Genomic DNA, 25,625 nt, shown 5'->3' on the forward strand with positions numbered 1-25,625 from the left:
TGATCCAGCTTTACACCTCCCACAGCACGCCGTCCTCGGGCTGAGGCAGCACCCAGGCTGCAGAAGAAGCCTCCTCAAGTGTGGACCTTGGCTGTGGGCAGGCAGGAGCTGACCCTGAGGTTCTCAGGTTGAGTCCATACACAGCCTCTGGGCTCATGGCTGCCCAGGGCAAGTGCGACTGTGACATTTCTTCCCAAGAGCAGAGCTGCTTGTTCTGTGAAGGCTCCCTTTACTTTTCTTGGACACGAATCAAGCCCTGCATTCCCCAAGCAGCATCAATGGACTGAATGAGATGTAGTCACTTCCCGTGCATAAGTGGGGGTTCTGCGGGAGGACCAGCTTCACGTGCACTCATTGAAGCATGGAGGAGAGCCTGGGGGTGGGTGGGCAGCAGGAGGCCGAGATCTATTCTTATCCCTGTTGCTATGTGATGCTGGGCAGGCCACGGAGGCTTCTGTTCCTCTTGGCTCAGTCAGCTCACAGCATTCTGCATCCCAGATCCTACCCTGGGCACGGCCAGCCTTGTCTCTCTGTAGTGACATGCCTGGCTGGGGAGTCTGGGGAGGGAATCCTGAAATATCTTCCTACCAGTCAGCAGGAAGACACAAGAGATGCTAGAGACCTAAGTGAAAGAATTGCTTTGCAGGGAGGTGATGAGCTGCTGGCTTTCTCATGGTCTCCACTTTCTCTTTTGGACTCTCTTTGTGCCTAGAAGGAGAAGGCTTAGTGTCTGGGCATCTTCAGTTCCTGCCTTCATAGGGCCGCCTTCCCTACCTGCTCTCTGACCCACCTGTGGCAGAGAACTTGTCACTTGGACCACCAGTAGGGGCAGCAGAGAGTAAGGTTGGGTGCTTATTTCCCTGGGTTTCCCTGCAGGGTTGGAATGGGTTGGCTTCATTCTCCTAAGGCCATGGCTCCTTCCAGGTGACCCTTGCACACCACTGTCTCTCTGCTGTCTGCTACCTCTCCATTTTCCTCTTCTCGTAAAACTGAAGGAACGAGGAACAGAGTTCATTCTCCCCTAAGGTTTTGTTGGTTTCCCGTTGCTATGACAAAATATCTGAGGCTGGGTATTTTACAACATAAAACAGATAAAGGATGATTTAGCTGACAGTTCTGGAGGTTCCAGGTGGGGGTCAGCATCTGGGTGGCTTTGGTGAGAACCTCACAGACACCTTATATCGTGCAGGGAGGGGCAGCATGTGAAAGAAGGAGAGACATCAGGGTGAGACAAGAAGCCAGCGCAATTCAGGGCCAGGCACCCTTAGCAATAACCTGACCCAACCATGTGCATTCGATTCTGCCTCTTAAAAGTTCCATTGTCTCCCAACATGACCACACTGGAGTAGACCATAGTCCTTTAGGGGACATGTTCAACCTGGGTCAGGGAGACAGTTACATTCACTAGGGATCACTGCACTGTGAGAAAGCTCAGAAGCACCCTGCAAGTGTTAAAGGGTAGTCTCTTGATCTCTGTGGAGACAGAAGGAAGGAGATCTCTCTGAAGCCAGAACCCTTGACTTGAGCCTGGACAGATCTTAAGGTCAGTATCCGAGCTGTAGGTGGTCGAGTAGCATGGACAAGAGCTCAACACATCACACTTAAGCACCGGGAGCCCTCTGTTTTTGAAAACACAACATAGTTAAAGATGAAGAAATGTGTTTTTAAATGTGCCTCGTTTCCATTTGCGCACAGACCAGGGTCTGCAGGAGTGGCAGGCTCCAGGCGCCCCAACATGATCACGAGGCTTCTGCCTTTCCCTCTGCTCATATCTGCTCTTGATCTCCTAGGTCAGTCGGCTTCCCAGGCCGCCTTTCTCCACTCTGGAAAGTGAGGTGTGATGGGGAATGTTGTAGTTTCTGGAACATTAACCTTATGTGTGCCACTGAACTTGTGTATCTAGACAAATACACTTCCTCTCAGTTTTTACAGAGCAAATACCTCAGGATAACCCAGCGGGGTGGCCAGGCTCCAGGCTGAGAGCAAAGGAAGGAGAAGCATGGTAAGCTACCAGCTGGGCCCAGCCCCCAGAAGACACCATCACAGAGCCATCTCACAGACCACACTGTGGTCCGGTGCCTGACAGAAGCAACTGAGGGGATTCCCAGTTGTTGCAAAGTGCAGTTCATAATGGCGAGGACTGCCTGGTGACAGGAGACACTACCTCTGGCTTGTGGTTGATCTTGACTGTTTAGCATGCAGAGAATTCAACCAGAGACAGGGGAGGGGACGAGTTACAATCCTCAAAGTCCCACACAGGTGACCCATCGCTGCCAGTTGTGACTCCCTTCCTGAGGGTCTATGGCTTCGCCACACTGCACCACCAGCTGAGGAGCTGTGCGGGGCACCTGTTTGCACCTTCACATTTCCTTTCCAGCAGACAGAAGTTTAACTCTTGTTTGTACCTGACATCTTTGTTTGCTTTAAAGATAACTTTTGTGTCGACTCAGGATTTTGGGGTCTCTAGCAAGGGACCTTTTAACCGGAGATTATGGAAAAGCAAATGATCCTCCATTAAACAGGAAAACAGAGAACGAGGATGGCACAGACCCCACATCTCCCTCACAAGTAAGACCTCTCACAGGGTCCCACAGCCCCTCCCACACCCATTCTGTGGGACAGGCTTTTAACTCATGGGTTTTATGAGAGACACTTGCTGAAACCATTGTGAGGGGAAAGGCAAAGCCTTCTTGGAGTTCCCAAACGATGTCTGTGACCGCCCACTTCATTGATCCAGCTACAGTGCAGGGTCTATGTAAGAATAGCTTGCCTGGGCTGGGTCGATGACTCAGATGGTAAAGTTGTTAGGTTTTAAATCTCAGTCGGTGACCGGACAGAAAACACCAAGTCACCATGGTTACATGTGGAGAGGTTTAATGAGAGAAAAGTAGAAGAAGAGAGGAAAGGTGGGCAGCCATGGGCATGTGGAGGGGGGCGGAATGGGGAAGGGGGCAAGAGAATCGAAGAACAAAGAGTAAGAGGGGGTAAGGGAAAGAGGAGGGGGCAAGCACCCCCTTTTATAGCGTCAGGTACAGCTGGCTGTTGCCAGGCAACTGTGGGGCGGAGCATTCCTGGCTGTTCCCAGGTAGCTGTGGGGGTGGAGCTTAGACAGAACACCAACAAGAGAGCCCACTGCTCACACACGAGGACCCGTGTCTTCCTTCATCACTGCTAAAAGCCAGATGGGGTGTTGTACATCTGTGACCCTAGTGCTATGGGTACAAAGGCAGAGGATCCCTAGCTAGCCAGCCCAGCCAATCAGTGAGGTCTGTGTTTAGCGAGAGACCTTGCCTCAAAAAACACAATGGAATATAGCAAAGGAAGACACCCACCTGGGCTTTGGGCCTCCACGCACTTGCATGCACACATGGATAGCACACATACACAGTAATTAATTACAAAATGAAGAACAGCATCCTGGCGGTGAGGGGCAGCCCCTGAAGGATGCCAGGGAAAAGCTTTGACAGAGCTGCGTACCAGAACTTTATCTGAAAAAGTAAGGCTGTTTCCCAGTTACAAAAATTGGAATAAAGGGACACAGGGCACCTTCTAAAGCAGAAGGAAATGGCCACCTAGGACCACTGGCTGCCTCATAAGGCCAGTGGTTCCTAGCCCGAGGCTATGTACATTTTTAGAAGGCTTTAGAATAATACTTCATAGGGTTCTGAAACTTTTCTCTCCAGGGCTTCAGGGTGCTGGCTAACATGTCCGATTGCCGGCTGGGCTCTTGTTTGGCCAGCTTTGTAGAGCCAGGAACATTTGCAAGCAGCTCCTGGTCCTGGCACTGTCCCTGACAGGCAGCCTCCTAGCTGCTGCTTGCCGTGATGCCACCCCTGGCATGCTCCTGTGAGTCACACACTGGGGCTCTGTGTCACTCAGAGCAGGCTCTGAGCCACACGTGCTTCGTTCTGCCCACAGCAGCGATCACTAAGGGGACTGGATAATCACGCCGCCATTTCTCATTTGTCAAGACCCACCTGTCTCCCTCCGTGCAAAATAGAGACTGACAGTCTGGTGGGGGCGGACATGGATCGGGGTGGAGGAAGCAGAGGCATTTTGCTGAGAGTGACTAGTGGGAAGCATCAGTCATAGATATTTCTAGATGAGCCGGAGAGGAGAGAGAGGTACACGGCTCAGGCCCCGGATTGCCCGGTCAAAACTCCAGATCCTGCCTCTTGCTAGCTGGTGACTTGGGCAGGTTGCCACTTTTCTCCAACCTTTAATTTCCTCGTCTGTAAGACGTGATGAGCAGGGTGCCCGCACAGTGCCTGCGAGCTAAGAGCCATCAACGACGTCAGCCTTTGGATTACTCTAGTCATGCTTCTCATTCCCTCTGCTCTGCCTGTCTGACTTCATTTCCATCTGGAACCGGACCCGCAGTGCCGGCTCCTGTGTAGACAGCAGGGACGATTTTGATGGCCTTGGCTCCCAAGCCTTCTCAGAAACACCTTCCTTGTAATTTGAATTACAACTCCTTCTAGGAGAGGAAAGATAATTACAGACCTAGAAGGCGTGTGTAGTTGATTTATTGTGCAGGAATATTTAGTGTGCAAATATTTCCACAGGGGCTCTCTCTCTCTCTCTCTCTCTCTCTCTCTCTCTCTCTCTCTCTCTCTCTCCACTCTTTTGTCTTTCTTGTACGTGTGTGGTTCCTGCATGCTTTTTATGTGAGTGTGCACATGTGTGTTTGTGAGCGCCTGTGTGGCAGAGCAAGGGTGATTTGGGGGCACTTTTCCTCTTTCGCTTTTTCCATCTCATTCTTTGAAGGTCCCTCTGTCAGACTTAGAGTGTGATGATACAGACAGTCCCTATAGACGGTTTGGTTGGGAAGTCTCCTGCCTCCACCTATGAGGCTGGGATTACATATGGGTCACCACCCTCACTGGGCATTTTTCACTTGGGTCTGAGGATCCGAACTCTGGTCCTCTCCCTTGTTTGATGAGCTCTTTCACTGCTGAGGCAACTCCTCAGCCTCTGTGGCCTCCCTGACGCTGTGCAGAACTGAACTCTTTACTCTCCTTCTGTCCTACACTGTCCCCATCTGCAGGCTGAGAAAGCCACGCTCAGGGTGTTTATGTAACTCCCAGGAGCACACAAGGGGAGGTGGCAAAGCAGACTTTGGATCCCATTTAGGTAGCTGACTCAAAATCTTTGCTCCACGCCCATGCCTTCTCTCTGGGGAGCAGGGACCGTCTCAGGGCGAAGGACACCCGGAGACATTGTGAGGGTCATGGGGGGGGGAGGTATAAGAAGCTCAAGAATCGTGTAAGAGAAATGGAGAAGAAGGAATTAATTATAACAGCAGTTTGGGGTTTTGGCAGATTCCCTAGTAAGACCTGATCGGTTTTCGTTGCCTGTTTCAACTTTCAATTTAACCACCAGTGGGTTGCAAGGAGAAAGGAATCAAATTGCTCACTGACAGCAAGCGATTGACCCTGCAGCCTTGGTCATCTCAGGTGTGACAGACAGGCCACTAATTTGCATTTGGAGTGAACCATCTCAAAGAATCCTGATTTTTTTTTTGGGGGGGGAGGGTATGACATAAATCGTAACAACCCTCAGTGTGATTAGTTTATATACTCTCCTGATTGGATGAGGCTGGACTTTTTCCAGTGTCAGATCCAAGCATCCATTATGAAAGCGCTTTCCTAACATCCTTCGACAAACCTTGGGAGGACTTTTCTCATTTCCCAACTGTACAAAGAAGAGCCAAAAGGGAGATAGTCAACTGTCCCTTAGTGTCTGAGTGGGACTGCATCCAGGAGTCCTCCTCAGATCCCCCAATCTCCTGATGCTCAGGTCTTTCACATAAAGTGGCGTGAACCCCATTTGCACACACCATGTGCACAGCTGTCCCTGCCCCTGAAGCCATCCCTAGATTACTTATAAAACCCGATGCGATGGAACTGGCACGAAAAGCTTCACTACACCATTACATATGGAATAATGACAGAGGAGTCGATCTCTGCGTATCCAGTACAGAGGAGGCAATTTCGGCATTTCAACCTGTGCCTAAATTAGCAGTAGGGGAGGGCTGTCTTTACGTTCTCTTCTTGTCACGTGATCTCTCCGGAGTTTGGTTATTCATGTCATAAGAATACCCACCTCGAAGTACAGCGAAGGTAGAGCAAAAGGACGGAGAGGAAGAACTGTTCCACCTGGTGCACGGTAACTGCACGGTTACTCAATTGTCCTCACTGGGATGTCAATTGTAGCCAGGGTAGCAATGATAATAAAGTACTAAAGGTCACAGTGGCTTTGAAAGGTCAATAGTTCTTCACACTGGATCCCAATTTTAAAGATTTATTTCCTAAACCTCTGAGAGGAACGGGACGTCGAGGAGCCTGACACCAAATTTATGTGAGGTTTGACCTTATGTGGCTTCAGGACAGAAGCCAGTGGGTGGCAGGCTCCCTCTGGTTTCTGTACCAGAGCCTTGCACGCAGTGACTCTGGGATGCCAGCAGTCTGAGAGTGCTGCACATGGCCGGGTATGCCCCTGACAGTCCTTTCCAGAGGGGAGTGCTGTGCCTGTTCCATTCCTTGTGGGGAGTCCTGGACTTGCAGACTCTGAAATCACTTAATCTCTTGCTCATTTCTGTCTCCGGACACTGGTGATAGTCTCCTTAGGGAGGTGCCATGGGAGGTACAGTCCAAGATGTATGTGCCCCGCTGGTCTCTGTCATCTGGAGCTGGAGCTCAGAAACTGGAATGGATGAGACTGGTGAGGGAGAGGGGTTTATGAAGATCCAGATGGCAGGCTTCCAAGCTGTATGGGAGCTGTGGAGTGGCGGGAGAGGGCTGCATTTTGGATCAGATCTTCCAGGCCTTTCCATGCAGGGGACACTTCGAAACTAGCTCTTGACAGTGAAGAGAGGCATGAAATCAGTCCAATAGAAAGACCGATCGCTGCTTGGCAACTAAGGGACCATTTTGCTCATGTGAGAGTGGGCTGATTCTGAGGGTTGTTTTGTAAAGCGATATAACTCTCCCTATCCACACTGATGATACACACTCTTAAAGGCAGAGGGGAGAGGACAGGGGCTTTTCCCAAAAAATTCTACCCTAGATAAAACCTGAGTTCTTACAACCCCTAGCATGTTGTTTCTAAAGAGCAGCAGGCGGCATGGTCCAAGAAATAACGCACTGGACAGCTCACTCCAAAATGGAACACGATGTGTATATTAGGGTACCCTGCTGATGGCGTTCATCAGAGTCAGCAGGATGGTGTGGAAGTAACTGGTCAGGGATGCTGAGCTGCCTGACGTAAGTGGTACTCGGGAGATAGCGGGGAAGGGTAAAGGTCAGTAGTCAAGAGTCCACAGCTAGTACAGGCATTCGGGTTTGGACCTAGCTCTGCGGATGGGAAGCCCCCATGCAGGAAGCCACTTGCTTCCTTGATAAAACCACAGCAGAGACTTAAGCAGTGAGTTTAGCACCTCCCAGGAAAGGGCAGGAAGCCAGATTCTGCCATGCCAGAAGTCTGTCCAGATGTCTCTCACATCTTTAACCACACTAGTCTGACCTGTCAGAGCCTGTTGGCTATACTTGTAAGGTGCACATCTGGAAAGGCAGGTGGAAAATTGTACAGATGCCTATGGCCGTGGTCTAATTAATCTTGTCATGACATTGCTCACCTGTCTTGTCAGGAGCAGGCAAGTGTATGGACCTGCTTGGGCATGTGTGCATACGTGTGTGTGCGTGCAGGCGTGCATGCATGCACACATGAATAAAAGTTGTTGCTAACTCAGTAGCTTTTGCAGTGAGCAAAGCCTGCAGATCCAGCTGCTGTCTTAGTTCTAGGGCATAGGAAGTTCAGGCCAGGCGCAATACACTTTCTACTTGTAAGGGGCAGGCTGAGAACCTCCTTGACCCTGTGACTTGTCAAGCAAGGCCATGTGGACATCTCTGGGTATAAATTTTCACCTGGTCATTTGTTACTGGTTTCCCACTTAGGCTAAGAAGGTAAGTGTCCAATGTGGATCCATTTCACAGGAGAGTTTTTGTGGCAAGCAAGGTAGTCTGAGAATGACTCTCAGCTTCCCAAATGGAACGTGTTCTTTTATTGTGAGATACCAATTATATCTTGTTTTACATATTTTCCAGTTTATTAAGCATACTACCCTGCCATTTAATCCTCACAAGTACCTGTAGAAGTCTCTACAGTCATATCTGTGTTACAGATGAGGAAAGCAGGGCTTGGAGACGTTCAATGTCTAGGCCAAAATGAGTATCAGCAAGCAGGGGCTAACTAGAGGCCACCGTGTGCACTCTGACATGTTCAGCATGAGTATCGGCAAGCACTGGAGAACTGAAGCCCACTGTGTGCACTCTGACATGTTCAGAGCTTTGCTTGTTAGTTCATGTTCCCATTCATTTACCCGTTCAACACACATTGGGTACTTTCCACCCCTAACGTTAATGAGGTGACACAGAATGAAGAGAAGTATAAACTACATCACGCTCCTCCATTAGAGGGCTAATAACAGGAGAGGATCAGTCATTGGCTCATTCTGTAAAACTCAGTTAGTGGTTTTGCCACTCACATTTAAGTCCAAAGAAGCAGTATCGAGACTCCATCAATCTTCTAGTCAATTGTACAGTTCCCAAGGATATTCATTCACGCCCATTCATCTGCACACTTTGGGATGCTCTGTTACCTGCCCTGAGTCAACACACACCTCAGTTCGATATTATTTGCCGGGTACTTGCCTTTCCTTTCTTTGATTCTTAAAAATGTATTTGTGCACGGACTCTATGTCAGGCTAGTTTTCAGCCTCAGTTATCTCCACCAAAGCTTGCCCCTCACTGCCTTCATCCCAGTCTTCTGGAATGAGATGATGTAATTCCATATGGCCAGCATCCCAACCTTATAGGAAAGACTGAGTTGCAGTTCTTAGGTCCTCTTTGGAATCGATTTGTATTTTTCATAACAGATGGTGCCTGGGGTTTGTGATACATTCCCACAAGTTGTCTTTTCTTTACTACATGATTAGCTTCCGCAGTGAGCCAATTGTGGTATCTTTATCACCATACCTTCTGCAGAAGCTGGTACATCCTATAGTAAGTTGAAGGTGCTCGGTGATTATCACTTAGTAGATATTCTAGAGAGTCATAGCTCATTTTTCCAAAGATGCCTTTGAGCAGTACTGTGGATTTCCTCTGGTCCTCTAAGGAATGCTATGCTAACACTGGCCCCAAAGACCTGACCACAAAAGAATGACCTTTCTGCAGTCTATAATCTCTGTGTTGCTAAGCATTTGTCTCCCTCCTATTCAACTTAACCAACCTTGGGTTCTCCAGACCCTCTGGCAGATAGAACATTTTTGGCTTGAAGTAATTTGGAGTCCTTGGTCAAAACAGCATGAAAATCAACAGTCCACATCTGGTTTGTTGTGTGTCAATATCTCTGAGAGGCAATCTGTGTGGGCATTTGGCATTTCTCTCAAGGAATTCCCAGAAGGTTGACCAACGTCAATGCCCCCAGAAAGAATCAGGGAGCAAGTCAATAAGAACTTCTTTGTTCACATCAAAAGGGTGGTTTTGGGATCTAGGATAGGTACTACGTGGGAGTGGAGGATGGAAAGAGTCTTAATTTGGATTGTAGAGTCAGGGTGCTTTGTTAGGTGGTAAAACTGTAGTTATCTGGAACTTTTCAAATGTTTGTGCTATATGTGGCTATGTGGAATCAGCTCTTCGACCTCCATGAGTAAACAAAGGCAGATAATAGGTGCCATTTGGGGGCGATCCTGACATTTGATGTCTCAGACTCATGGGATGAGGCTATTGAAGTTGAGTTTACTAGGCACTAAGAACCTGCACACAACTTTGGATAGGAGACAATTGCCATTGAGTATGTTGGAGTCCTTCCCCTCACAAGTGCAGGAAGGGTCAGAGGTGGGGTGTCTTCCACTCTTGGTCTCTATTTTACTTTTTGGGACAAGGTTTCTTACTCAACCTCCAGCTTGCTGTTTCTGTTGGTCTGGATGTCCAGAAAATCCTCGATTCACCTGTCTCTGTAGCTCCAGTTCTGTTGTCACACGGGCACAACACCACATGGACTTTATGTGGATACTGAGGATCAGAACAGTCCCTCATTCTTACCCAGCATGGGTTTGACTGCCTGAACCACTTCTCAGTTTTTGCTTATACTTTCTCCCTCAAACCTATTCTTAGTAGGCTTTAGCTTCATCCTCCAATAGGACTTAATCTCTTCAGCTCACAGCATGTCCTAGCATCATTTCCCCTGGGATCCAGGAGCTAGCTCGAGCCTCTTAGTTGGGCAAAATTAGTTATGCTTCAAAGCCTCCAAGGACACCTCAAGATCGCTATCCCCATTCATTTGGAAATTTTGGGAACCATACCAGACTTACTTTATTCTCCTGATTTCTCTGGGATAGCCAATACACTAAGGCAGCTATTCACCAAAAGGAACAGCCAAACATTTGTTATATGGTGCTGGTGAGCTAAGATGTGTGTGGGTTTAAAGTAGACATGGATTTTTAAATACTGGGCATTAAAAGGTAAAATATCTTTGTTAATTATCTCATATAGATTGTGTGCTAAAATGTCTATGTGTTAAATATACTAGATGAACTAAAAATACTATTACTAAAACTGCCATACACGGTGACACATGACTGTTATCCCAGTACTTAGGGGGCTGAGGCAGGAGGATTGCCCTGAGAGTAGTCTGGGGTTACATAGTGAGTTTGAGGCTAACCTGGACTATATAGCATGTTCTCGTCTCAAAACAGATTAACTCCAGTTGTATTCATTTTAATGGGATTATGGAACATTACAACTGACTTACACAGGATCTACTGTGCTCTATTGGGAGTACTGGTCTACCACACCATTGTGAATAAGCTCAGAAACAGTTACTGAGCTGTCCTGAGTCATGCTGGTCCTGCCCTTTCTTTTGAAATAGAACATCTTGCTCCTCATTCCTACCTCTTGGCTTATCTTTTTCTGGCCCCTTTCTCTCCTCATGATTATCCCCATGACCATCACTTTTACAAAGTCCCTACGTATTAAGTGTCTTGGGGTGAGATTAGTGAATGGACACATTTGTAAGGCTGTGGATTTTTTAATCAGATGAAGAGATTCTTTTAAAATGTCAGATCCCCCAGCCACTGAGGAGTGTTCTGCTCTGAAAGCCTTTGCAGTCAAGTACCCTTTCCCAGCAGGCTTTGGGAAACAGGCACAGCTTGTTGGGGAACAGCTCTCCTCTACGCGCTTACATAAAGGCTCCTGTGAAATGGAGAGCAGCATTTTAATCACATCGAAGGTCGTGGATTTAAAACTGAGACCTTGAAATCTAGAAGCACTTGCTTTCATAATGGTCTTGTGTTGCCTCTCTGGGATATGAAGGAAGAGTGGTGCTGTGGGGTGGCAGGCAGACCGAAATGGCAGTGCCAGGCTGGGGAAGGAGCCTCAGAGCCACAGAGCTGCCCACTTTCCTGCAGCTGCCAGCAGTTCTTCAGCTCAGGGCCCGGCCATCCCCTGTTCATGGCATAGTGTCTTAGAGCTTCAACCATGGCAGAGTAACGAAACTTGAATTCTCTTACTGATCCCTGGCTTCTTTGGGGCCCTTGAGCAGATCTTCTGTCCTATTCTGTTGAGGTTCCATACTCCCTGTGTGTGCCTTCCCAAAGCTTGGAAGGATGGCAGAGCAGGCACAGGCAGAGGGAAAGGAAGTCTCTAGGTAAACATGAAGCTTAGCCTTGAGTGAAATAACTTTTAGACCGGTCATAAAATAGGTACCTAACTTGGAACATTCTAAAGCTATGAGCAGTGCCATCAGCATCATGTTAACATGAAGGCTGTTGCCTAGAGGGTCACAAAGATGGGGCAGAAGTAAAACCTGAACCCGTGAATATCTGGATGCAATTTTCACCTTTCCTATGTACAGTCCTCTAGAAAACTAGGGGTCACAGATCATGCACCTGCTCAAGTTTTTGCTTGGTTGCTGTTTGTTCATTCATTCACTCATTCATTCACTCATTCATTCACTCATTCATTCATTCATTCATTTTTATAGTGGTGCCAGAGATTGAACTGAGAACATTTATCTTATGTGCTAGGTATGTAATATTCTATTTTTAAGTTACATTTTCCGATTTTTCTCCCCCTTCTTTTATTTTAGGCAGTAGCCCAGGCTGGCTTGGAACTCATTGTGTAGCTCAGGCTGTCCTTGAACTCACCCTTCTGCTTTATCTTCTATGTTCTGAGATTGCAGCTGTACCAGATTTTCATTCACTAATTTTGTATTCCTGCCTGATTTTGTGTGGCCCTCGAGCTCTGATGATCCATAGATGGCAAGTGGCAAGCCCTGACATTTGTCTATCAAATTATATTCTCTATGTTTTAGGAAATGTAAGCAGAGAGTGAGGATCATTCAGCCCATGTTACATTCAGCACAACTTCAGGGTGTGTACAAGGTCACCCAAGAAATGATAGTTATCATAGGATCTAGATTTTGAGTTGTGACGGTTAAGAGACACTGTCCCTTCCTTCTGAATGGTAGTATTGAAGAAGCAATGTCCCTTTTCTGCAGAGATTTTGAATTTTTTTTTTTTCGGAGCTGGGGACCAAACCCAGGGCCTTGCACTTCCTAGGCAAGCGCTCTACCACTGAGCTAAATCTCCAACCTGAGATTTTGAATTTAAAAAGAGCACCAGACACTCATTCCAAGAAGGGAGGACCTGGTTTTTCCCAAGCTGTCCTTGAGGCTGGGAGAAGAGAAAGGGCTGTTGTCCTATCCTGGCTTGATTCCGTCTCTTATGAATACCATCTGGGCCTTGAAGCATTTTGGTGTGGTGGCAGCATCCTGTTTCCCATGCTCACTTACCCTAGACTCAGACACAGTTCTCTTCTGCAGACCCACTGCTTGAGATGTGTATCCTCTGGGAGGCAGCAGGAGCATCCACCTGGTGTGGATGATTCATTATTCTACCCTCCTGTGTGCATGATCACAACTCCAGGACCCCAGGACACATCAGAAATGTAATCTGTTGCTGTTCCTGGTGGCCACTGGGAAGGTGACTTCACCCAGTTCTCATGAGGTGGTCTCTCCTGACATCAGGCCCCAAACTAATGTGGAGACAGGGCAAGAAAGCTAGCTTCCTCCTTATGCCTCTTTCAGAAGCTGGTGGGCTACATGTGGCTGGCTGTCCAGGGGCCATTAAGTCTTCAATAGGTACCAGGGCTGTGACAGACACCAGAGTGGCCTAGAGATGAGGGAAGCACACAACATTTGATCAGTCCTGGGCTGATTAGAATTATGGAAGACCTTTCAATTGGTAGATAGAGAAATTAGAGAGATAAGGCAGTAGTTGGACTGTCCCTGAATGGGATGCATCTTCTTGGAAGATGTGTGAGCATCTAAAACCAGCAGGTCCTAAATTCTGGGAGTCTGAAAAAACACATCCATGCTTATACCTTGAGTTGGCTACCCTGTGGTAGAACCCAGGAATTGTTTTATAATCTTTGTGCATGATTCTACAGCGAGTCAAGGTTAAGAATCAGAGAACCAGCACCCATAAGTTCCTGGCCTCAATGCTACTAAGTCACAGGTAAAAATCAATGCAGCACACAGTTGTTGAGTGACGAGATCACAGATCACTGTGATCAAGTAGCTGACAGAAGCTTGTACAGGAGCAAGGGTGCATTTTGATTGACAGTTTTAGTCCAGCATGGGAGGGAAGGCACGCTGGAGTTCATGGCCACTGTGGAATCATGCAGTGGGTGAAAGTTTGCCACACCTTATTGAAGCAAGAAACAGAAATAAGATGTAGAAAGAGGACCAAGAGGATCGAACCCTCAAGCCCCACCCATAAGGTCAGTTAAACCTCACGTCCCAAAGACTCCATAACCTCTGTAAGTAGCACCGTCACCTGGAAACCAAATGTTCCAGCAAGCATGTAAGCCTGACCAAGGAAAGGGGGGAGCGTGAGAAAAATGGTTTGTGTGAAATTATTAAAGGATGCATGCATGCCCCTGTGTGTTTGGGAGGGGAAGTCCTCTTGGAATGTATGGCTACGAAGACTGGGAATGTGTGGTCTCTTCCTGGTGTGACAATGTGACCTACCTCAGTCCAATGAGGATGAAAGGTCCATGGTCACTAGCAGGATATATAGTTGATCCAGGCTAGAAGGGAAGCCAGTGCTCCTTGTGTCATAAGGGGAGACACACACACACACATACACATACACATACGCACACGCACATGCACACACACACAGAGAGAGAGAGAGAGAGAGAGAGAGAGAGAGAGAGAGAGAGAGAGAGAGAGAGAGAAAGGACAACATAGGGAAAAGTAAATCTTTGCTCCTGTGTCCTCCAAGGGTCAGGTGGCCTCAAAGCCAACATGGAGCCCTCTGCTTGGGAGCTACATTTCCCTGCCCTGATGTCGGCTGTCCTGCCCTAGAAGAGTGCCTTGTGCATGGCTGGCACGGTGCCTTGCTTGCTGTCAGAATGACTCAGATCCCCTCCTGGCGCTTGCCTGCTCAGGCAGCACAAGCTGTTCCTTTGGCTTGTGTAGATGGAGCCGGCGCTTCTCTCTCCAGGACGGAGGCCAGGAAGAGGGGTGTTTGTGTGTCGACCCTCTTCCCCCTCTCCCTCTCCAGGCACAGGGGTGGGGCAGGAAGACAGGAAGGCTGTATTACAGACATGGCATCAGTGTACTTCATGTGTAACTGGCTAGCTCAGTCCCTCACGACATGCACAGCAGGACACCAGGCATTCAGAACAAGTGACCAGGTGAGGTGGCACTTGAATGGAAGACTTTCCTGAAAAGTTAACAACACAGGTGGACAGGGAACATTGGCAGTGACTGTCTGAAGGTGACATGACCTAAGGCCATTCCACACAGGGAAGATTTGGGCAATGTGTTCACGAGGTACTATGCAGCCTTTACATGGCCTCAGGACCTTGGTTCCTTAGCACTCTCCAGGGGGCAGTTTCTCCCAGCACCCTCCTATCCTCCCTCCTTTTTTCCCTTCCCTGGAATTTTGAGCTTGGAGATGCCAAGTCAAATGCAGAAGATCACATGAATGTTCAAGGGCAGAGCTGAAAACCCAAACCAAGTCTTGGGTTTACTTCATTTTCTTTTGATTCTATTAGGAATGCAACCCAGAGGCTGTCATGATAGGCGGATGCTCTACCACTAAGCTGGAGAAGCCTCGTCTTTGAGTTATGAGTTTTAACAAATCCTGTGCTTGCAAGAGTGTTCGTGTACTCTCAGCTGTTAGCACTCATCTTATGTAACCTGTCCTTGTCACAGGATGACTTTGGGTGCTTCATGGACTATCCACACTTTCAAAGGGTAGCATACAGGTAACTGGCAGTGGGGGGCCCCAAGGCTGAAAGACTGGCTACTCACTGAACAGTGTTTCCTATTTATTCTGTCTTTGGAATGGTATAAATTGTGCTTAGCCTAGATTTTAGATTGAACTACACAAAATCAGCATTTGTTGATGGTTAAGAATGGTCATCTTGTGGTAATATTTTAGAGGTTAACCTAATACAGTGAAGGTTCTAAATAATATGGCATATGACTTGAGAGGACCTAGGGGCTCGGGTTTATGGTTTCTTAACAGACACGACTCTAGGAGGTGCTGGTGTGTGTGTGTGTGTGTGTGTGTGTGTGTGTGTGTGTGTGTGTGAATAATTGTGTTAAGAGCATGGCCTCAGGGCTAAAGAGCCCTAGCTAGAAGCTTTGATTTTTCTCTCTACCTGCTCTGTGACCTTGAATGAGTCACTAATCCCTCTGCCACACAAATTTCTCCTCAGGAGAACAGGAATAATAACATACTCACTTCATGGAGTTGTGGAGATTATGTAAGTCAGTGAAGGCAAAGCCTCTGGAATATTGCTGGTGTGTGGTAGAAAAAAAAATGCTGTCAGCTTCCCCTGCTGGTATTATACAGATTCTTAATATTTCCACATCTCAACTGGAAGCATATGAACATGTTCCTGACTTAGAGTAGAATCTGTTGCCTTCAGCCTCTGGGTCAGGGAGCAGCTTCTAGAAAAGCATCATCTGTGCTCTCCAAGTACAGCATAGCTGAGGACACAAAGGGGAGGCCCTACCTTCAAACCCTTCACAACGGGCTAGAAGCTTCTACAGCAGTGGTTCTCAAGCTATGGTTGCAACTCCTTTCACAGGGGCTGCATATCAGATATCCTGCACATAAGGTATTTACATTATGATTCATAACCATAGCAAAATTACAGTTATGAAATAGCAATGAAAATAATTTTATGGTTGGAGGTCATCACATGAGGAACTGCGTTAAATGGTCATAGCATTAGGAAGGTTGGGAAGCCCTTCTCTAGAGAAACTATATTCAGGGAATAGTTCTCTCTTCTGAGGGAAAGGCCTTAATAAATAACTTGGGTGAGAGGCAGCAGGACAAATCTGGGTCTCCTGGGTCCTTATTTCTCAGCTCACCGGATTGGATAACACTCTCATCTAGATTTCCAATGGTCTCCCTTTCTTGGGAGTACCTCCTTACCTCATCAGAATCCCCGAGACTGTGTAGAGCCACAGTTCATAGAAGTCCATTACTGAACTACCGGTCTAGGGTCCCCAGGACCTCTACACTAACACGATCCATGGGGTTCAGTGACAGCTGTGATACTCCTCATTGATGCTTTGTTACTGGAAACTGGCTAGGATGGGTCAGCTGCAGAGACACTTGAGGTAGAATCCAGGAAGAGTCCTGAATATGGAACTTGTAGATGTGTTCTCCTTTGATTCAGGGCAGCACAACTTTCCTGATGTCAATGTGTGAGACACAAATGGATTACACTGACTGACAGCACAAACACTTGGTGTCCAGGAATTTCATCAGTGCCCCAACCACGTGAGCACAGGTGACCTTTTGTGTGGCTCATATCAGTCTCTAGCACCACCCCCAACTATGAGCCTGCAATGTGACCCCAAAATTCCTCTCGACCTAGCATTGTTGCTAGGGCTCAAAACCCACACCACCAATCACAACCCAGTTCCCCAAAGCAAAGATCTACTTGTCAGTGGGATATTCCAAGGACTTACTGATTTCCCCCTAGAAACCACAGGTGATGCCAGAGATCTTTTGGGAGAGGCCAGAGTTTCAACTGCACACATAGGCTCTGAGGACACAGCTGGTCCAAGGAGTTCACAATCTATGGGAAGAGACAATCAGGACATCAGCACCTAGGGTGGTGAGGGTGTACAATTGCCCATGACCACCAGGGGGCGCTTCAGTGAGATTACGCATGGCTGGTCTGGTTGGTGGAGTTTGTGCTGACTCTAACCATTTCTAGGGAGGAAGCTCACTAGTTCCATTGGCCCCAAGGACTTCTCCAGGCAGCATCCTCACTGACTCTGGGGATTCAGGGTGAGTAGGGAGGACAACTGAGCATCAGGGAAACATTGGGTTGTTCATATCTCAAGAGTGACAGAGCCACTGAGAAAGAGTGGCTGAGCAGGAACGACAGTTTGTGGACACAGTTATGCAAATTAACAGAGACCTGACTGTAAGCCACCTATTACTTCTGGTCCTCACTTGGAGACTGCTTTCTCTAATGACTGCAGCACAGTATCTCTGAGATCAGAGAACACACAGCTTTTCTTCTTTCTTTGCTCTGAGATTTTTGGCCATTGCCCTGGCTTCATCTGCAGTGAGAGGGAGGGGTGTCCTTGGATGTCTTTTGTGCCCAAGCCATTTGACTACATGACCTCACCCTCGCCTATTGCGATCTCTCGCCATTTGTGCAGGCTCCCCGGTTCTTGACTTTCCTCGAAACCTTGACGGAGACCTCAATGAATGATCCTTTACCTTCCCTCCCTGCACACATTTCATATGCTGCGATCGGCCCTCATCTCTGAGCCCTTGGGGATAAGAAAACTAATTTGGAGCAATGGTGGCAGCTGCCAGCCTACGGGGCGGGCCTTCTGGGAGGTATGTTAAGTGTCAGTAAAGACTGTAGGTACCACATTTTAGTGTGTCCCTCTGCAATGGCGGCCATGATTTTGTGCCCAACCGATTTTCGTGATCTCACTCCACATCACCCTGAGATTCTTTGTGGCAGGGCAGGGACTGAACATTACAGTCTATGCTCCAGCCCTTAATTGATCCTAACAGCAGCAACTCCTGTTTTTCTCTCTGAGTAGTACTAGCGGCAGCCACCTCTTCCTGACTTGTCAGAACATGACATGATATGTCAGAAATGCTTTGGGGGCATTCTGAACAGTTTTAGGTCTTCTATTCAGTGGTTTCCTGTTTGTTTGTTGGTTTGCTTGTTTGACACAGAATCTCATGGAACTCATGCTGGATATGTATAGACAGAAAAAAAAAAAAAAGACTGGATTTCTGGTTCTCCTTGCCTCTGTCTTCCACGAGGATTACAAATATGCACTATCGTAGCGAGCCTGTGATTTGGTTTTTCAAAAATACATTTTGGTGTCACTGCGTTTGACTCAGAGCATCAAGTAAAAGGAGACTTGGCTCGTGTAGTTCACAAGAATTCTCTGAATAATTATCATAGACCTGGCACACCAGGGCACCGGGAATTCAAAGCCACTCAGGCAAGGTCATAGTATCTAGAAATACAATTCAATGGAGGAGGCAGGCATATAAAATAATTAACCAAGTGACCGATACTCGGTGCGGGGCCAGGAAGGAGAGAGGAGGAATTGACTCTGTGCCCAGGATTAGGGGATGGGGGAGGTGGTCCCAGGGAAGGAGCTGTTCCAGCAGCCTTTGATGGAGTGCAAGAGCTGTGCATCTGGAGAAAAAGAAGTTATTCCAGGCAGGGACAGATGCACACACAGAAACAGGGAGGTGTGAGAGTGCGCGGCATTCACAGAAGACACCGCAGAGCCAAGGCCACCACCCACTGCTGTGCCAGCTGTGCACCGCACAACTTCAGGGGACACCAGTGCCCCAGACTAAGATGTGAGCAACACAGATGCTCATAGAGCAGCCCAGTAGCCCGTCCTAAGGATGATGGGCGAGGAAGAGCCCTTAAGAATCCTGCTTCCATTTCTTCTGCTGCCCTCGCTGTCGGTGCGCAACCGAGAAACTATGCGTATCGGTGGAGCGGCTCTTGAGGTTTGCCCAGAGCTCTGCTGTGCTTGCTGACTCTGTAAACAGGGTACCCCAAGGAGCTGGGCTAGCAATGACCAGCTGTGCTGTCTGGGGGATTCCTCTTCACAGCAGTAGTTCATGCTTCAGTGGCAGGTGGTGGCTGGATAGAGTACCCCACCCGTTATTGCAGGCATTTCAGGGTGCGGGGATACAGTTAAGGACTCTCTGGAAATGGGGAACTGAGTCACCTGAAGGAGAAGTTGCCCCCTCAAAGCCAAGAGCTTGGTAGTTTCAGAGGCTGGGAAGTTCAGGAGTTGTCTCGAAGGACCAGGAATGTATTGCCTAAGCTCTTGTGATGGGCAGCCTTTGAAATCTCAGTGGATTGGAAGTTTATTCTTATCATAGCCCATGCAGGTTGGGGGACTCTTCTGGCTGCAGTGCGTGGGGTGCCAGGGGCTCTTGTGTTCCGGTTGGGATAATGGAGAAAGGACACCTGCTTTTAACAGCCGTGGATGGGAAGTGACACCAAGTCTCAGTGACGAGAAGAATCCCAGAATATATCTAGAAGCTGGGGGTGTGACTGTGAGGGAGATGTGGTCAAGCTATATGTCAGGAATCTGGGGTGGACTTAAAGCATCCCACAGACCCAGCCACGGTCATGACTGTGCGGTCGTCACTGACACTGACAGTGCAGTGACCATTAGCTGAGTGACTACCTGCTCTCTCCATGAGTCTTCCTGTGCCCCTCCTCATGGTTCCTCCCACAGGGGAACGCTGAGATTCGGAGAAGGCATTAGACTGTCCAGATCATTCCAAGGGTACAAGATCAAAAGGCAGACACTGTATGAGTCCAGCTCTGAGGGAGCCCTTCCTCCCTGTAGGTGTCCAGGGAAGGATCTTCAGGTTGGAGACGTGCCTCTCATTGGATGGTGCCCCTGGTACATACAGCCTCAGAACTGACGTTCTTGGTGGCAGATGCAGAGTGCACTGGGACTATAGAGGGCAGGGTAGAGGAGCCCAGCTGTCACCCTATGCAGTTTCTGTCAGTCACGATGGCTCCTCACTTGCCAGGAAATTGTTCGTTGTTATCAACAGAGAGCCATTGCTTAGATTTGTCTCTGAGCGAGGAACCCGCAGGCGGGGTGAGTGCCTGTGTCTGTGTGCATTCATATGCAATTTGGCCTCCACTTTGTCTCCCCTGAGGTAGAGAAGAGAAACTAGAATATCTTTCTTTCTGCCTCTGGGCATGTAGTTTTTATGGCCTGGGAGACTGATTTGAACAGAGACACCAATGCAGTTTCCTCCCCAGAATCTCTCTCCTGAGATCCTGAAGACCACCTGATTCTTTCAGACCTTGAAGCCTCCCTTTCTACAGGAGACTGGGCTCTTTCCCGTTTCTGCTATCACATACCCCCAAAATCCTGACTCATCTCCAATACACAGCCTGCTCTGAACATACCCTGTAGACATTGCAGGAGAGACACAGAGACATGGGAGCCTCTACTCAGACCCATCCCAAACATGGACATTCGGCTGGTACGGTCCCAGTCCACCAGCTCCTAATTTGCAGATACAAAACCAAGTATCTCTAATTTTCACATTTTAGCCTCAGGCTCCCATCTCCTAACCCGTAAGCCATTTTAACTAGTAGCCTGGATTCTAGCATGGAGACGTCAGAACATCGAAGATACTTTTTCTTCAATAATAAGAACATGGAGGTTTCCAGAACTCCTCGGTGAGAGCTAGGTGCTCTAGCTGTGGGAGCTTGGAATCAGAGCCTTTATCTACCTCCCTTCCACTTCCTCCCCGCAACAGGAGGTGAGTTACTGTGTAACGGCACCTGATTACACACCAGTACATTGGTTCTTTTCCAGTAGCTGAGATAAAACACCCTGACAAAAACGAGAGAGAGAGAGAGAGAGAGAGAGAGAGAGAGAGAGAGAGAGAGAGAGAGAGAATGATTTTGGCTAGCTGTTTGAGGCTCATCCCATTATGGTAGGGAAGATTAGGCAGCGGGAGCTTGGGATGCTCACATTGAGCCCACAGCCAAGGAGCAGAGAATGTTGTGGGTGCATGCGAGTGCCCAGCTCCCTGTCTCCGTTTTATACAGCCTGAGAAGTGGTCCAGCTCACCATAATACAGGCTTCCCCACATGAGCTGATGTAATCTGAATAATCCAATAGCCCATCTCCCAGCTGATTTTTGGTTTTGTCAAGCTGACAATGAACACACTGCAAAGGTCAAAGGTGACGTGAAGATGGCTCTCTCCATCCAGGAGCACAGGCTAGTGGCCACTGGGGTTTCTTGCCTCCATGGTCATGTCGTTAGTGACAATATGGCAGCATAGCAGGAGTGATTGCATGAGCTCACAGCTGTGCCAGGCAGTATGTAAGGTACTCGGCATGTATCGGTGGCCCCATTTGCCTTCGCTTCTAAGCGATAAGCACGGTTTTTACCCAAGGTTTATAGGTTGGATCACCTTGCTTAAGGCATGGGGTGAGTGTGGAATATAGTTTGGAGTTGTGGCACCAACTCCATCACAAACAGCTGCAGCGGATGCTAAGCTACGCAGAAGGTTGTGTCAGGACACCAATGCAGAGCTCAGGAAAAGGAACATTTAATTAATGCACACAGGGGAGCCTGGGCACCTGACCTAGATAAGCCTCAAGTTCAGCTGGTCCTTAAGGCCTGGCCTCCTCGGAATCCCAGGGCTTGAAAGACTGAGGGAGGAAAATTGTAAATTGTAGGCCAGCCACAGCTAGGTAGGGAGACCCTATTCCCAAAACCTACAACAGACAAACAAGTAAAACACTATAGGGTCCTCGCAGGCCACAGGCCGCAGGCCGATTAAGAGGCAGCATGACTTCAGAAAATGAGGCAGGGTCAGAAGGAAACACCTGAGTGGTGGGTGGAGTCAGAAGAAACACCTGAGTGGTGGGAGGAGTCAGAAGAAACACCTGAGTGGTGGGAGGAGTCAAAAGAAAACACCTGAGTGTGGGAGGAGCTACTTAATGTTTTTCTGCACTTCTCTTTCCAGGGGGCTTAGGTTTGAGGGCTCCAGGTTGGTTCACTTTGTTGTTTTATTTAAAGAGCGTGGTTCTTCCCTCTCAATTTGCCCCAGGAGATTCTTAAACCATCGTCAGGATTTCAAAAACCCACAGAGAGTTCCCAGGCATGGATGCAGTGGACCAGCAATGCAGCACCAGGAATGGAGTGCTGCTCTAGCGGTCCTACCTGCAGGCCGCCTTCCATTCCTCTCTGATTGACACCATAAAGCAGGGCTGTGCATGGAGATCTTGGCCCCAGCTGGAGCTTCTGCTTCTAGATTCCTGGATCTCTTCTCTGCAAGGAGAGGCAATAACATGGGGGAACAGAAGGCCAGGGATCCTGGTACTTCCTCGCTGACTATATTAGCTGAATGGAGTTTTCTGCCCATTCTGCATTGGGCTCTGTGTCTGGTGGTGTGATCAGTCTCCACTGTTGTGGCCTCCGGTTTTCCCCCTGAAAATAACTAGAACTGAGCCATAAAGCAGCCCGTGACTCACTGTCGTTAAGCAGATGAAGTGTTACTGAATAGACGAGTGGCGAGGCTTGAGCAAACAGAATTCAGCCACAGTCATGGTGGGCAAGATGGAGAACAGGAAAAGGGAGAGCCACCCAGTGGTTGGCGTCCCCAGGGTCTGTGAGGACAAGCCAGTGGCAGCAAGACGTCTTCTCTAGGGGTATCTATGACTAAGATAGACTTGTGGGATTGTAGGAGACATGGGTGTTGTGATAGAGTTGTGGCTCGAATTTGGACAGACCACACCAGGCCAATGCAGTTCCATGTGAGAGAGGCTTATTGTGGGGGAAGGGGACAAAAGGGGACAATGGAGACAAAGGCGGAAATGAGAGAGGACGGAGGAGGAGTAAAGGTCAGGAAGATCTGCCTTTTATTTAGGCTGTGATGTAACCACTTGCAGGTAAAGGTGGGAGGTAAGCCAAATGGACACTGGAATGTATGGAGAGTGCCATGGCAACAGATGCACGAGTCCCTGTCACCTATGGGTGACGTAACCGTCATCACTGAGTTCAGAGGCGATTTGTAGCCAACCCTAAAGCCAGTTCCTCATACCAACTTTGGGGGTAAACCCCAAAGGGCACGTTTGCTGTAGTCAGCCCCAAGGATGTCCCTACTTTCAAGGAAACCCCTTGCATGTATGTGGGTTTTACTGTGTAGCCCACTGCCCAGGGACCTTCTTAGAAGGTGGGCTTGGGTCCAGTGATCTGGATGGGGCTTGAGCATGTGTGTTTGTAACAAGCTTTCAGGAAGCATTGTCTCCACCAATGGCTAAAGACACATTGGGAGCATATGGCCAAGAAGATGATGGTAGGGTCCTCCCAGAAACAAAGACTTGACTCAAGTGTGACCCACCATGTTTGAATGTCTTGATAAAACACCCCAAAGTGTCTCTGATGTGGGAAGGGGAAGAACCTAGGATTCATGGCTTCTGCTGAGAAGAACAGCCAAGGGTTACTGAAGGGCAAGACGAACAGAAAGACCCAGGGAGTGCCCCGGACCTGATGATCCACAGAGCCCGTTCAGCACCAGCCAGTTACTGCTTGGATCCTACAATCATGTGGCATCCTTCCCCAGGGGACACCCGGTGGCCTCATTGAGGTGGAAGAGTGACCAGAGATCTGCTTTCCCCTCCAGTCCCCCATCCTCCACCTGGGCATAGCTGTCAGCCAACACAGCCTGGGGAGATAGGCATTCTGAATTCCTGAGACATGAGTGTGCAATCGTGTCTTGAGTTACTCTTCGGTGATGTCTGGAAGATGGGTCCTTGGAGGTCATAAGGTCAGTCCTCAGAGCGAGGTGGAGCAAACAGTGATAGAGCCATGAATACCAGGATGGAGAGACAGTGTCAAGAGCTAGCGCAGTGGACCCTGGGGCCAGGGTGGGCCACACAGGCCCTCCTGCTCATGCCATACTCCTATTTGCAGAGCTAGTCTTCTTTTCAGCTTGAAGAAAGGTAGGGCCAGCATCCAGGTTCATGGTATTTGTCACAGATGCCAAATCACAAGGGCCTGTGCCATAAATCCCCCATTTAGAAGGTTCAGGCTGTTGATGTCCAGCCCATTTCTCCAGCCTCAGGTCAGGGAACCAGGAAGTTATCCCTGAGAAATGATGCTCAGGCTTCTGGGCTGAGTGCTGATCAGTGGCGTGGCCCCTTGAAGCCCTCCTTGGAATCCAGAGGCTCTTCCAGACCAGAGTATATGACCTACCATAGTTGCCTAGATACCCAACGCCACCCACTTTGTCCTTACTTCCTAGAGAGAGTCATACTGCACAGTGACCCCTGAGCCCTAGGTCAGAAGTTCCTGACACTTTTGTCCTCCTACCCCCAGGGGACATCTGACAGGGTCTGCAGGTGTTTTGGCTGTCACCCCTTAGTCATGTGAATCTAATGGATAGCGACCAGGAATGCTGACACATTCCTACTAAGGCACAGAACAGAATGACTCAGCCCTAACTGGGAGAAGCCTTGCTCTAGATAAGTATTTCTGGGGTTCAGGGCTAGCCTGGGGGAACTGGTGCCCAGGCAGCAAGCAGGGCTGCCTCTTTGCAGACAGCCTGCCTCAGAGTAAGACACTGGGGCTTAATGTGTCCCCTTTCAGTGACAGTGAGTGAGTGTCCTCTCTGCCATCTGGCCTTGTTATCTGCTTTTCAGGCTGTGATCAGATCTTTTGCCTGATGTCCAGGTGGCTTTCATAATGGCTGTGACCTACAGAGGAAGCAGGGAAAAGGCAGAATTTCCTCACCTTACAGTCCATGGTGCATATCCATGGACTTCAGCCTTACCTGAGAGTCAGCACAGATCTTGTTCTGCACCAGTCAGTGCAGCTCTGGATAGTGGCTATGAGACCTCAGGAAGTGAGGTCACCTTTCTGTTCTCAGCTTCCCTGCTTGCAAGAGGCATGGGAGCAAGCTTACTACCATGCAAAGATTAGAATGGCGTAGACATTCAGAATACTAGTTCTGGCGTAAGCATCCCTAAACTCTGATCATGTGCTTCGTTCTCCTACCTCGAGTGGGCTGAGCGGGAAGAGCAGTCGCGTCCCCATGCAGTGTCTAGGAGCTGAACAAATGGAGGACCGCAGAGTTGGCAGAGAGCGGGTCAGGATCTCAGAGAAACAGCTCTCTGAAGCCTGACTGACTGCAGGTGAATCCTCTCTTGGGTTTTGGTAAACATGGATCTGAGGCAGTGGTGCTCAAAGGGGAACAGTAGTCCAAGCTAGTGAAGACAGGGCACACGTCTCCTGGATGGAGGCCCTTGCCTTGTATCTGGGTATGCAAGCCTATATATTCAAACACACTTGATTCCCAGACTATCCTTTAGTGCTTTGAGGACTCTCGTTTTAGGCTTTTTAAATTGTTCTTAGCACCCACTAGATGTGAATATTCTAACAACAGACAAACACTGTTTTAGTTTTCTGTGTCTCTTGTCTTTTTCCCATTGGAGAGCCGAAGGCAGCCAGATCTAATGACAGATTTGACATAGTT

The sequence above is a fragment of the Rattus rattus genome, chromosome 6 (genome assembly GCF_011064425.1).
Source record: "Rattus rattus isolate New Zealand chromosome 6, Rrattus_CSIRO_v1, whole genome shotgun sequence".
Taxonomy (NCBI): domain Eukaryota; kingdom Metazoa; phylum Chordata; class Mammalia; order Rodentia; family Muridae; genus Rattus; species Rattus rattus.